Genomic DNA, 15548 nt, shown 5'->3' with positions numbered 1-15548 from the left:
GTCCCCTTCGCTGCTTCTTTTCTTTCCTCTGATATGTGTATCCTTGAATGTTATACCTTTTGGATAATTTAGGAAGTCAGTGCTACTGTGCACTCTCTTATTTGATATATGTTTCTCCCTTAAAGAAAATATAAATCAAAAACGCAAACCTAAAGAACAAATGGGGTATTATTCACTTTATAAAGAGATCCTTAACTTTACACACACACACAAAAAAAACCTGCCTACAGAATCCCAGTAAATAGTGATTTTCTCTAATGCATGAAAAGCATAAATCAATTAAATCACATTATATTTACACTCAACTCTTCCAAAATTCATCTGCCCACAATGCGGGAGACCCAGGTTTGATCCCTGGGTTGGGAAGATCCCCTGGAGGATGGTATGGCAATCCACTCCATTATTCTTGCCTGCAAAATCCCCTGGACAGAGGACCCTGGCAGGCTACAGTCCATGGGGTCGCAGAGTCGGACACAACTGAGCGATTTCACTTTCTTTCTTCCAAAATGGGATCTCTTTTGAAAAGTGGGCTGCTACTTGTTCTCATCAGATTGTGGCACCTCATGCAACATGGAATAGAAAATGAAGCACAGCAAGGCTTAAAGAAAGATTTCTTGACTCTAGCTATGGCATCTGGGCTTCCTAGATGGCGCTAGTGTTGAAGAACTCATCTGCCAATGCAGGAGATGCAAGAGACCCATGTTAGATCCCTGGGTCAGGGAGATTACCCTGGAGGAGGGCACCGGAATTCACTCCAGTATGCTTCACTGGTGGCTCAGACAATAAAGAATCCACTTGTAAGGCAGGAGACCTGGGTTTGATCCCTGGGTTGGGAAGATCCGCTGGAGGAGGGTATGGCAACCCACCCCAGTATTCTTGCTTGGAGAATCTCATGGACAGAGGAGCCTGACAGTCTACAGCCCATAAGGTCGCAAAGAGTTGGACATGACTGAAGCTACTTCGTACATAACATTTAGTTTTCTATAGCCTGGGATTTCAAACATTTTAAAAGATGTGGAAATATTTCTCCAATAGAAATCTTGTGTGCATGCTCACTCACTCTGACTCATTGATACCCCATGGACTGTAGCCCACCAGGCTCTTTTGTCCATAGGATTTCCCAGGCAAGGATACTCAAATGGTTTGCCATTTTATTCTCGAGGCATCTTCCCAACCCAGGGACTGAACCTGCATCTCCTGCATTAGCATGCAGATTCTTTACTGCTAAGCCACTAGGGAAGCCCAGGAGAAATCTTATAAGGGCAAAATTTATAAAAGAGTTAAAAGTGGTAGGCTATGTCCTTTCCCCTTCCCTATACTAATTGGCCCCAGGGTCACATATAAAAAGCTTATAGCTTTCCTCAGATGAAACAATTATACTAGACTGTTTTCTCCTTACTGCTAAAGATCTGGCTACCAAAATTGTAATCTTACCATACCAGAGTCCCAACGTGCCCAGTTGGGAGTTCCTTGGGCACCACCCAGGAACATGCCTTGTTCTTTGTTTAAAATGGTACCCAGAACATGGGTCACACACAATAAATGGTCAATGATGGCAACAATAACAATTTTTAAAATAATGAATAGATAAATCTCCCTGACACAGGAATGGTTTCCTTTTCCTGTGCCAGTGGTTCCGTCTGTGCCAGCGCTAACACACACCCCTTCCAGGAATGGCATTCAGCCATCCTGGCAACCAGAATTAGAGCAAAGAAAATATGAAATTTCTCTTCAAAACATAAGTGGAAAGATGAATGCAAAGCCAAGCAAAAAGTACCCAGATTCAACACGCACATTGTTAAATGTCACTTCAGAGTAAGACACTTTATGAACATCAAGTGAGCATGGACATGCATTAAACAGGGAGACTGGGAATGTCTGAACTATCACAAAGAATCAGCAAGCAAAGAAAGTCTAGAAGAACATACAAGTTAACCAGTTAACAACTGTTCCTTTCAGGGAGTGAAGAGAGCAGAAATTGGGCAAATGAACAACGGGAATGGGGAAATATTCTTCATGATACAAACTCTCTTTTTTGTTTTTGTTTTTTGATGACTTAGGTGCATTTTATTGGGTTTCATGGTACACACTTCTATACTTTTGAATTCTGAATTGGGTGACTATCCAATAAATGCAATCAAGTAAACTGAAGTTTTTCCCAAATGAGAATTAAAAGATAATTCCAACAGACTGTTCGGAATATCTTATTAGTATAACAATACACTCTTTTGGTTTGGAGAAAAAAATCAGCAGCAAGAGAATGTTTCATGTTAAGAATCTAGATTTAAGTCAAGCAGGCCTATCAGTCAGATATACTGCTGCTTCTACTTGAGATAATTCCTTCAAGAAAGAGGCCTCTATTGACTGAAACCAAGGAATCATGTCCTGATTATCAAAGAGAGATATAATGAGAAGATACCAAACAGCTTGGTGAACTGATAGGGGTCTTCAAGCTACATACAGGTCAACCGTCCATGGGACAGGAAAAAAAAAGTTGATGTCTTGCCTCAGATAAAAATTCAGAGAAGAAATTTCACAGCTGTCTCTTTGTAACAACAACAAAAAAAATTGTATAGAAAAAGACAAATCATCAAAAGGGTTCTTAGACAACAATCATTAAAGCATGATAAGCATGAAAAAAAAAAAAGAATTCTTTCAAAATAGACATTTCAGTCAAATGTCAATATCTCCAAAACATCTTGTCCAGTCACTGGATGCAAAGAATAGTATCAATTAGGAAATGAGAACAAAGTACAATGACACGTAAGAGATACCATGGTTTATTAAGCTGAGTAAGAAAGAAAAATATTCAGGGAAAGATCATGCCTTTGTGAGCTGTTGGGAGGTAGCTGGAATCATTAGCAATAACTAAGCAGGTCTGCCTGGTCTATGGGACCAGTGGCCTTCCCCACTATAACTGGGAGAAGGGGGTAGCAGTGAACATGATATTTAATCAAGTGGAGGATCATGTGTGATACAGGTTTTTGATGGTTCTTATGTTATGCCTTTCTATACATGGCAGAGTGACACACTGAAATCGAGTATTAGAGTACGAAAGCATCTGTCAATAAAGAACCACACTAATTAGATGCCTGATTGTGTATATTGTTGAAATAAGTGTTGTACAATGGTCAGAGCAGACAGACGTATCCCCACCTTTGAGCAGCTCATGGTCCTAGAGGAACAGATCCAGTAATAGGAATCCATGCTCACATGTCCACAGAAAGCAACTAAGATGACTGATAGTTTGAAAACAAATGCTAACTTGTGATCAATGCAAAATTAATAGGGGAATTTTGAAAGAACATAAAATAATGTTAAGCCCATTTAAATCTATGTTTGGAGCTTGAGGTTACTTGACTTTTTTAAAGTCCAATAATAGTTTTCAAACATCTTTAATGTTTAAATTTACAAATTGAATATTAGTATTTTTTAGAGCAGATAAATATCCATGGTTAAAACTAATTCTCTTTCATGCCATACGCTCTCAATCTGTCTAAAGTGATAGTTGGAATAATTATACCTAATTCAAGCTCATGGCTTTGAGGAGGTTGGTTATGTGTTAAAATGGTTTATCTTTCTGCAGTTGACACAAACTTGTGTGGGTGCCTCCCACTTAAAGGAAGGGATCAGACACTGTATAAAAAAACCCCCCAATAGAGAAAGCAAATGATCCTTCTATTCATTTTATAATGCTTTTTTAGATAAGTTTAAAGAGAAGGTTGGATGGCATCATTGACTCAATGGATATGAGTTTGAACAAACTCTAGGAGATAGCGAAGGACATGGAAGCCCGGTGTGCTGCAGTCCATGGGGTCACAAAGAGTTGGATACAACTAAGTGACTGAACAGCAACAGCAAAGCCATATTTAACAGAAGAAGCAGTGAAAAGAGAGGTGCATTTTCATCTGTGCATCCCGTAAAAGAAAGAAATAGCCAGGCTATACTCAATGGCAACCCACTCCAGTGTTCTTGCCTGGAGAATCCCAGGGACGGGGGAGCCTGGTGGGCTGCCAGGTCTATGGGGTTGCACAGAGTCGGACACGACGGGAGTGACTTAGCAGCAGCAGCAGCATACTCATCAGAACAGTAAGAAGACAAGGTTAAAAGAGGAGACAAAAACAATCCTATAAAGAAGAAATAATAAAAAATGACAATGAAGGCAAATGTGAAAACAAAAATATTGAGAGAAATGAGAGGCAAGATAATTTTAAAGGCAGTTATATTCTGAATAAACATAACTAACATACCTGAAATATCATTTTGGAATGTTTCCCCCTATGGAGATAATCAGGGATTTCCCACAGCCCTCTTTAAACAAATTAACATTAAGACTTCAGTGTTCACTTACATAAACTTAAAAATGTTTTTCAAATGCAGTTTACTGCAGGATTATGATCTTTTAAAGTTGTGTCTTAAATTCCATTGCAAATGCACATCAACTCATATATACTTTTATTAGTAACAGATAATTTAAAGCAACAAAAATAAACGGCATCCAAGTGACTGCAACTTTCATAAATTATCTTCAATAAATGCTCGGTTAGCAAAATTAACTTTCTCTTATCACTACTGCACAACATAGGCAAACGTGGAGTACCATGTGCAGATACGGGTACACTTTTTTTTCTAACTTTGTGTTTTACATAATTTCAGAAAATAGCTTGTAAATATTTCATTTGTGATTTGAGGTATTAATATGATGACACTGGAATGACATAATGTAGCCAACAGTGGGGAACATTATGTGGTGTAAAATCTAAAAATTAATAGCAGCCTTAATTGTTCTACTGACTTTAAATTTTTTATAAAGAGAATGCCACACGAAATAAACCTTGTTGTTCTCTTCCGTATTCTAAAACGCGCCAGTCTTTCAAGTACATTCTCTGAGCAGAATTTCTGTGTTGTGATTGCCATGCCTTTGCAGCTCTGCAAAGCAAGGTAAGATAGCTTAGCATAGCTTTTATCTGCAAGGATTCCCCGAGGCAGTTTCTGTAAAAGGGTTAATGACAGATGTTTCCATTAAATCTGACCTACCTCTTAATTTTGCCATTGCCTGATAATATCCTGGCTTTGTGCTTATTTGCATGGGCAAATGGAGTCACTCCATAACAAGTAACACACCGCCCTCATCGAAACAAAAGGTCAATTCATTTTAAACCAACGTGCACAATATTTTTTGTAGTTGCAGTGAAAAAAACTAAATTCCCTCTCATACAATGCTACTATTTACAAAGAATTAAAAGCTCTGTTTCCTAAACCCCTGGACACAATGTACATCTGTAGGCAGAAGCCAGTACTACCATTAGAAATCAATATATATCCTTGTAGGTAACCTACTAGAAAAATCACTTCTGTCTCAAGGATGTTCCTCTTATTTTTACACTAAATACAACCGGGGCACAGTATATTTTCTTTGCTGAGAAATTAGTTGAAAACTCCAAAATGCTAGCAGCACTTTGTTGTTTACCTAGTGTTATTACTTTTGTAAAGAAAAAAAAATTCTGTAAATATAGAGGGAATACTTATTGTCTTATGTTGGTTAAAAGATACAGGCTTTTTAGCCTTTAGGCTGCAAGTCCAAATGCTACACTTTAGAAAGTGGCCAAAGTATTTCACCACATGGAAAGAGCACATGACCTTGAACCTTGACCAGGTTGCTGTTATAAACTCCTTAAAAAATAAATAAATAAAGGTGGTTTAAATAGCTGTGTCTAAGGCTCTGCCTGGAAAATCCCATGGACAGAGGAGCCTGGTGGGCCGCAGTCCATGGGGTTGCTAAGAGTCGGACACGACTGAGTGACTTCACTTTCACTTTTCACTTTCATTTTTCACTTCCATGCATTGTAGAAGGAAATGGCAACCCACTCCAGTGTTCTTGCCTGGAGAATCCCAGGGACGGGGGAGCCTGGTGGGCTGCCGTCTCTGGGGTCGCACAGAGTCGGACACGACTGAAGCAACTTAGCAGCAGCAGCAAGGCTCTGTTCAAGTCGCTTCTTCTGGTGGGAGGATCAAATAATGTGAAGACAAATGTCAAAGAGCCTTTCATGATTCTTGTGAGAATATATGTCAAATATGTGCTTCCTTTTTGAATAGTCTATAACCAAGACTCAAGAAACACTTCATTAATCTAACTATGCTGTTTCACTTTATTATAACATTTAAGGAGTTTAAAATTATCACTTGCTACAGAAGTAGTCTCTCTGTAATTATATACAATGTTTTATACATATATATATACAAATACTATATGCATATCATATTTATCATTATAGTCTAATCTCTAAGACATTTAAATATTGAAATTCTGGCATTAAATTGCACCTTATTCTGAAATCAGCTCTCCTGTGTGATATTGATAGTAAATCCATATTCAAAACACTCCCGTATTACCGAAATCTTTAATTATCTTAAAAGGAAATAGGCTAGATTGGTGGTTAGAAGAGTGATCTTGCTAAGTAGCTTATTTTCTTCCTCTTGGATAAATAAAGCCCACATTTGGCAGTGGGACATTGCAAATCATTGAAACAATTTAGAAAACTCTACTTACCTAGTTCAAAGTTTGATTTTTAATGCATTTGCTAAAGAAAATTCTATTCTCACTGTGCTGCCTTAAATTTATTTGAAAATGAGGTAGACATGCAAGAAAAGCTGGATGGACTACTTAGAGGCCCAACAAGGAGTCTTCTCTGCTGGCCTCTGCACCTGGGGAGGGGGCATGCCTTCTCTTCCCACAGATTTCTGGTATCTGATTCCCAGCCTCACCCTCAAATCTGGATTCACCTATAAATTTCAAGGAAAAGGAACCACATCTTGCCTGCTAATCTCCTATGAGGGGTCTTTCAAGATACAGCCATAATCAAAAGTACAGAAAATAATAAATGAAATCAACAAATATCTACATTGTATACACAAAGTTCTAAGTACTGTGAAACATACAGTAGGGGAAAAAAATGTGGTCCCCCCTTTGTTTTAAATTTTCGTTTTACATTAGAGTAGAATTAATTTGGGGGCTTCCCTGGTAGCTGAGACCATAAAGAATGTGCGTGCAATGAAGGAGACCCAGGTTCGATCCCTGGGTTGGGAAGGTGCCCGGGAGAAGGAAATGGCAACGACTCCAATTTCTTGCCTGGAGAATTCCACGGACAGAGGATTCTGGTGGGCTAGTCCATGGGGTCGTAAAGAGTCGGACATGACTGAGTGGCTAACGTTCACTACTCGGTTACTTTACAACACTGTATTAGTTTTAGGTGCACAACAAATGTGGCTCCCTTTCTGTGCAAACTTACTGCTTCATCAAGCAATGGTAAAGAGTTAATTGTATCAGACTACAAAAGTAATCCCCAAAATATTTTAAAAATAAATTAAATGCACGGAATTGGCGATGTTAAGTAATGGAAGAAATGTGGAGTTTTGATCAGGTGATGGCTTGGGTTTATTAATCCATTTTTTTACCTAGAGTAAATGAGCAACTAAACGTGAAGTCAGAACAACTGATGATTTAAATTACAGTTTTGTGGTAAATAAAACAACAAAACAAAACACTGTAATACTAGTCACCATGTACTGAGCACTTATACTATGTTAGGAACTCTGCAGAACACTCTGCATTCACTGATGCCACTTAATCTTCAGTCTTACCCTGTGAACTAGATACAACTGTTATCCTCATTTTACAGGTAATGAAACAAAGACTTGACAAATTACCTTGTTCCTCAAGGCACAGTTTAGTAAGTGGTAGGTGGAGTCAGAATCACATCCAGACCTTCTGCCTCTAGTCTTACACTCTCAACCTCGTTAGGTGTCTTGTGGATACACGGGCATTGGCATCATACAGATGGGGTTATAGTCCATGTACTCCCATATATTTGCTCTGTGACCTTGGGCAATGTTCTTATATTTGTGAATAAGAAAAAATGATACTCCTATGGTGTCATGGAGATTGATTATTTTGACCTGCCTGGCAACTTCACATTAATTTTTTTTCTTTTTCCCTGTGGGAAACAACTGGTCCCTCATTCTCAAACTATGCCCTGGCCAAAAAGAGAAAGCATTTTATCTTTTCAACCACAAGAATGGGTTCAGGTATGGACTCAATATACAGGCAGAACCAACAGATGACCTATGTGGGAATTCTGATAGAATTATGAGGAGAGAAGCTTGAACTTTTTAGGTCATATGCACAAAAGCCTGTCTAAAACTGAAGCCATCACAGAGAAAAGCAAAGAAAGATGAGAGATAGGAGAGCACATAAACCTTGAAATGACCATGCCTAAAGCTAGGCAGTTTGTGAAACACTGACTATGTGAACTAACAACACTCCCTTTCCTTCAAGCATATTCGAATTAGGTTTCTGTCACCTACCACCAGCTCAGGGTAATAAGTCATCTCACAGAGACAATGTATGTGAAGAACTTAAGATACTTGTAATTAGCAAGTACTCAGGGAAGGCTGGGCTTTCTGGGTGGTGCTAGTGGTAAAGAACATATCCACCAATATAGGAGATGCAGGTCTGGTCCCTGGGTTGCATGGCAACCCACTCCAGTATTCTTGCCTGGAAAATTCCATGGACAGAGGAGCCTGGTGGGCTACAGTCCCTGAGGTTGCAAAGAGCTGGACATGACTGAGAATGAACATGTGTGTACATGTATGACAAACCTAGACAGTGTATTAAAAAGCAGAGACATCCCTTTGCTGACAAAAGTCCACATAGTCAAAGCAATGGTTTTTTCAGCAGTCAAGTATGGATGTGAGAGTTGGACCATAAAAGAAGGCTGAGTGCCAAAGAATTGATGCTTTCTAATTGTGGTGCTGGAGAAGACTTTTGTACAGTAAGGAGATGAAACCAGTTAATCCTAAGGGAAATCAACCCTGAATATTCATTGGAAGGACTGCTGCTAAAGCTGAAGCTCCAGTACTTTGGCTACCTGATGCGAAGAGCAGACTCACTGAAAAGACCCTGATGCTGGGAAAGATTGAGGACGGGAGGAGAAGGGGGCAGCAGAGGATGGCGTGGTTGGAAGGCATCACCAATTCAAAGGACATGAGTTTGAGCGAACTCCAGGAGATAGTGAGGAAAGGTAAGCCTGGCATGCTGCAGTCCATGGAGTCACAAAGAGTCAGACATGACTTACTGACTGAACAACAACATCAAGTATTAAGGTTACCACCAAAAGTCAGCTTGTCTTGCTTTCCAATCTGTGTTAGTATTTCCAACTGGCCTCACTGTGCCTGCCGAGGAGCCAGAACCAGTTATCACTGTGCCCACGCTGTAGTCATAACACTCAGTCTCATATCCAGATGATTATCCAGATAGAAATAACATTTTATAAAAACCAAGACCCCACTTCATCTCGCTACTACTGCACTCTTAACAACAACTTTTGTGCAAAACTCTAAACAGGGATTTTTTTTGCAAAAAGCTAAGCAATCTGGTCCTAAGAAAAGTATTCAGTGTCACCCAAAAGTCTAAGGTCAGTAATTAGGTCCCTTGTAATAACTGAGTCACTTGAGATTTATATGGTTGCCATATACCCATTGCATCAACCTGACAGAAAAGAAACTTTCTTTCTTCTGCTCCCTTCTTTGAACAGACTTTACTTATAATGTAAGAAGCAAGAATGGTTCCAGAGGAACTGTTGTGAACCACTGCGTCAATCATGCGAACATTAAAACACGGCTTGCTACTCATTACTATATAAAGTATTCTCTTGCTCTGTGGAAAATGGTTTCAAATAATTGTTGTGTTCGAACGGGAGTTTTGTTCTTTTTCAATATAGCAGTTTGAGAGAGAAAAAACCTTAAAGATATATTCAAGAAGCAAACCAATATTATAAGAGCTGAATCAACTAATTTTCATCAAATGACATCCTCATATATACACCAAGTCATACATCACAGGCTTCTAAACTCAAAAGATGGACTCCCTTCCTGACTGTGCAGTTGGTAAACTGATGTGAAACAGCAACAAGAAAGGGAAAAGTAACTGACTTGACCTGCCTGAGCAAAGAAAATTTTTCTCTGACTCTGAAATGCTTTTTTCCCCCTTTCTTCCAGGCTTCTCTACCGCATAGCTAAGAAGCACTGAGTGGAATCAAGTCTGAAAAGATCTTCACATTTAGTTCTTATTTCTCCTGGTTTTTGCACAGTTGATCTTCGACATGGTTAGCCTGTGGTCTGTGCTAAAGAATGCTAGATGATGTCAGAATAAGGCAGATATTTACAGAAAAGAAACTAACTGGACGACTGATTAAATATCAATGGCTTTAAGTGTTTCTGAGTGACAGAAACTGATGAGTATCCTACAAAGTTTGAAATTCAAGTCCACAAAGACCTGTCTCCTCAGTATACAGGCCAGAGCTCTTTAACTATGGTTTCTCTGTAGGAAACAGTAGAAGAGTGGGAACCATATCTTCCTCAAGACAAGGCCCTGGAGAGTTAAGAGCATGCCAGTGGACCACCCACAGAAAAGTCTACTCCTTATATGAAGCACCATGCTAAGTTATACGAAAATAAATGAACAAAATATCCAGGCTAGCAAGTCTTTCAAAGAAATTCTGAGACTCAGAAAATGAAAGAGAATTAGGAGATGCGATGCTGCCAATCTTTTGTAGAGTGGCCCTGGGCAAGTTATTCTGCATTTCAGTTTCTTCAGCTCTGGACTGATGTTACCACAGCGATGACTGATAATGAAAACATCCTCACAACAACTCCTAGGAATAATATTATGAGAACTGATGTGTGTACAGTGATTTAAGGATGAGGAAAGAGAGGCACAATGTTATACTATTTTAAAGTGCTTTATCAACCAGCCTATTACATAATGTGTTATAATGTACCATGTGCCCATGGAAACATGAAATCATGCATAATTCTTAAGTACTGCCAGATGCGTAGCTATAACAAATTTCAGCCCTTCCTGAAGAATTCACCCACACACTCACTTCCCCAACCAGTATTTCCACTGGTAACTGTCAGAATTGAGAAATCATAGAAAAGACCCTTATTCACGCCTCTGTGGTCATTACATATAGTTTGCTTCATATTTGGGTAGGGAACATGCCTCATTCATGATTTTATAACTAGTGACTTGGCCTGTTCTGGTATACAATTAGTGCTCAGGAAATGTTTATTGAATGAGTGAATGAACAGACAAATAACAGTTAGACATAGTAAATCAAAAAATAAACTTTAGCAATGGCACTAGTTAGACTAAGAGGAGTCTCTAATGTGAGAAACATTTCAAGTGGAGGTGGTCAAAGTCTGGCTCCCTCCCAGCAAGTCTATATGTTATTTCCTAGTATTAGTTCATGTGTCAGTTGTCATAAGTTTCTGGAATGTACAAGTAATCCTATTTACAAGAGATCCTTGCCATTCTCAATGGAGCCATCTGGCTTTACTTAAGGATACTGAATGAGTTCATTTTTCAGTGGCTGGGAACATGGTACTAACAACCTGCACACATATTGAAGAATTTCTGGATATTATGATATACCTGTGAGAGGTAAAGAAATACTCTAAATTCTAAACTCATAGTCACAAGGCACAGAAATGCAATGTAGTGGAAAGAAAAAAAAAGAAACTCTGTACTTAGAATCAGAGGATCGAGCTCTGCCACGTCCTTGCTCTACATAACCAGAAATTGGCCAATATAACTAGTTTTCCCTGAGCCTCTGTTTTCATCTGTAATGACAACTATGTGTAATTTAAAAAAACTCAAGCATCCAGGATCAATGTGGCAATGTACTAATATGTAAGTATATAAATAGCAGATAAGTGGAAAATGCCACAGGATAGCATGACAACTAGTTATAAAATGGCAGAGAAGTCTAGAATGCTGTATATAAACTGTGAGATCCTTGAGCTCAGGGTCCATGACTTACTTATCTCTACAGAGCTTGTACCTAGCACAGGGATGGCCTAAAAAACTGAACGCATCACCAATGTCAGCTGCTGAGTTGGAGGCACCAACAAGAGAGATGCATTCAATTCTCAGAGGGGCCCTTCCAAGCCCCCCTCTGATAAACTCTCTAATATGGCATTTTCCAAAGTGTGGTCCTTCCACAGCCAGCACTATAGTTGGCTAGTTTGTTTGTTAAAATTACAGGCTCCCAAACCTCATCCAAAGAGATTGTAATGCAATATTTCAAGCACTTGAGATAACTTGTATACACTGGGATAGTATGTTTTAAATTTACTTTTGAAAATCCAGTAGCTATGGCACAAGATCAGTTCCAATGAGAGTTGTGTGCTAACTCATATGTTTTATATATCCAGCTTTTTATAGTTTACAAACTGCTTTTAAATACATAAAAGCATAACATTAAAACAATGAGAAATCCTTAAACATTTATAGTAATAACAAGTGTAAGATAATATAATTTTGCATCCATAGTAAAATTAAATGTGCTTGATTTTTCCTTAAAACATTACAAGGTTACTGTCTTTGTCTTCCTATGGTTATGGACCTCACTTTGCTCTCTACTATACCTTGGACTCAAAAAGGGTGTGCTCAATAAATATTTGTTATATAGAACAATGAATATGTGTGTGTGTGTGTATATATATATATATATATATATATATGAACTTCCTCAGGGTTCATGACTTTCTCATGACTCAAGAACTCACATCTCAGAAGGGTTGCACTCTTAAAATATGCCTGTTAATACATAAGGATGTGTTCACATGACAGAGTTTATAGCCTAACTTCTCTTTATCAGAAGAGTGTAGGGACACAGGGCACAAATATAGGCTATTAGCTAAAGAGATTTCATACACATTCCTCTGAGATACTAATTTTTAAGCTGAGGTTGAAAATGAAAACTGGAAGGTAATTATCCTTAATTTCCAAATGCTTTAATTTTAAAATTAAACCCAGTTGCATAGAAAAGCCTCCCTGATGAAGAATGGCAATTTGCTTTGCAATGAGGGACAAAAGGGTATAATAGTTTGGGGATTAGAGGGTATGCAATGGTCAGATTCGTGTGCAGTTACCGTAATTACAACAATGGATTGGCAGAGAGATTAAATTCAAGAACCTGATCTTGACTAGCTGCTTGTTCTGGACTCCAGGTCTGATTACTCAGTGTCTTCCAACCCCTTGAAGATGAAGGAAGAGGAACGACCTAGTTGCAGGTACCAAATACCACGACATGAACAAGGCAAGAACCATATGGATGTTGTGTGGTAGTGATGTTCTTGCTAATCAAAGATCAGAAGTCCAGTTTCCACAGGCAAGCCACTTGCTTCTAATCAACTCTTGGGATGCATGATGATAGATTTGAGAATATTCAAGCTAATAAGATAAAGCTTGGGGACAGATACCTCCAAAATGATTAATCACTAAATAGGTTCAATGCCAAAGTCCATGACTTTAAATTGTCAGTTGCCCACAATGACCACCGTCAACCTTCTCATCTCCTCACCTCAGTCCCAGGCCCTTGATTTCCACGGAGCATCAATCCTTACCTTTTCTGTCTCTCCTTTGCCAACAACACAAAGGCTCAGTACCTATAATTACAAAACCACAGTAATCCTGAATTAATTTAGAGTAGGATGAGAACATAGACAACTTCCCTATAAAGGAGCTTTGCTCCTAAGAAGGGGCTATGCTTATTAATCCATGCATTCCTTTATTTTTTCCTTCCAAAAGTATTATACCTCAAGGAACTTATAACCTAAAGATACAAAATAGGATTTCAAAAATTGCGCATTAAAATAATAAATACAGAATGAACAAATGTCCTGGGGATTAAAATGGTCATAATTCTGTAATGAACCAACCATATTAATTTGCCAAAAAGATATAAACCCTCTCCTGATTATCAGTTGATATGGAGGGCTGAGAAATGTAGAGTGTTCTTAAAGTTTGATCTTATTGACTAAAAAGAGTCAATACAGGAAAAACACACACACACACACAATTTGACCAATGTAGGTATCTGGAAGATTTAATAAAATCCTGAACTTTAAGATGGCGTGAAGTAGAAATCAATCTACTGAATTAATTTAATAAAGGAGGAGGTGGCAGAGAACGAAATGGTTAGGTAGCATCACCAACTCAATGGACATAAATTTGAGCAAACCCTGGGACACAGTGGAAGACAGAGTGGCCTGGAAGGCTACAGTCCATGAGGTCACAAAGAGTCAGACAGGACTTAGCAACTGAACACAACAACAAAGAAATCAATCAAATATGGAAGTAAAAACAGTCTAAATTTTGGGTTGGCCAAAAAGTTCATTCCAGTTTTCCTTTAACATATTACGGAAAAACCCAAACAAATTTTTGGTCAACTCAAGAGCTTCTGACAAAGACATAGTGAAAAAAAGATGAAGTAGACACACATAATAGGTGATCAGTAAGTGCTTTCTAAAGCAATTAATCCCTGTTAAATCATTTTGGAAGTAAAATAGAGAGAGAAAAATACAAAGGTCCATCCAGTCAAAGCTATGGTTTTTCCAGTAGTCATGTATGGATGTGAGAGTTGAACCATAAAGAAAGCTGAGAGCCAAGGAATTGATGCTTTTGAACTGTGGTGTTGGAGAAGACTCTTGACAGTCTCTTGTACTGCAAAGAGATCAAACCAGTCCATCCTAAAGGAGATCAGTCCTGAATATTCATTGGAAGGACTGATGATGAAGCTGAAGCTCCAATATTTTGGCTACCTGATATGAAGAACTGACTCACTGGAAAAGACCCTGATGCTGGGAAAAACTGAAGGCAGGAGGAGAAAGGGATGACAGAGGATGAGTTGGTTAGATGGTATCACCAACTAGATGGACATGAGTTTGAGCAGCCTCCAGGAATTGGTGACGGACAGGGAAGCCTGGTATGTTGCAGTCCATGAGGTCACAAACAGTGGGACATGACTGAGCGACTGAACTGAACTGAGAAATACTAAGAAAAAGAATGAACAAAAAAGTGTGAAAACTAGAATTGATGTTGTTTGTACATAAATAGAATAAGCAGCAAATTCCAGAGGGTAAGTATCTACAGAAACATTTTTCAGTGTTTATCAGAAGAGCAGAGTGGCAAAAGTGTGGTACATTTTTGCAGAAATCAGTTAAAACAACAAAGAAACAAAACCACCTCTGGTATAAAACATACCAGTGGTTAAAAGTTCACAGTCACCCTTAAAAATGTCTTAAGGCACACAGAAAGGAAAAAAGTACTCTTATTTGCAACTAAGCAATGGGGGAAAAGGTGAAGAGTAAGCAATTATCCAAAATGGCACAGAGTTGAAACCAACAACAAGATGAACATAGGTGGTCAGAGATTCCATTTAACCTTTCACCTGAAGGTTGCCATCTTCCCAAGAGAACTGATTCTACCAGTGGCTCAGTTCTGATTCAGAAGAAAAAGAGTCACTTTCTGAGTCATAGCATCACTCTGGTTTTCCTTTCGGTCCTCCGTTCCAAGCCTACCAAATCACAACCCATTTTAACTTGGCTAAAGGTGGCCTGGCTGGCACTAGAATTTAATGCTTCCATAAATGAACTCTGATTGACATGAACGATGAGTCACTCTCAGAAAAACTTGTACTGCT

The 15548-nt window shown here is 38.7% G+C and overlaps 1 protein-coding gene across 5 annotated transcripts in view; it reads right to left on the bottom strand.

Annotated features, from left to right (window-relative positions):
- Positions 1 to 15548, bottom strand: part of SOX5 (SRY-box transcription factor 5) — a 1147842-nt gene that overhangs the window by 577023 nt on the left and 555271 nt on the right. For 4 of the 5 annotated variants that reach the window (XM_042247392.2, XM_042247393.2, XM_042247395.2 and 1 more), the window contains one exon: positions 13471 to 13512. The exons of the other annotated variant lie outside the window; for it this stretch is intronic. The gene's annotated coding sequence lies outside the window, so the exon portion shown is untranslated. The remainder of the gene's footprint in view (positions 1 to 13470; positions 13513 to 15548) is intronic. 5 annotated transcript variants of the gene reach the window in all.

This window comes from Ovis aries, chromosome 3, assembly GCF_016772045.2.
Source record: "Ovis aries strain OAR_USU_Benz2616 breed Rambouillet chromosome 3, ARS-UI_Ramb_v3.0, whole genome shotgun sequence".
In the NCBI taxonomy this organism is placed as follows: Eukaryota; Metazoa; Chordata; class Mammalia; order Artiodactyla; family Bovidae; genus Ovis; species Ovis aries.
This window is presented reverse-complemented; position numbering and strand designations above follow the sequence as displayed.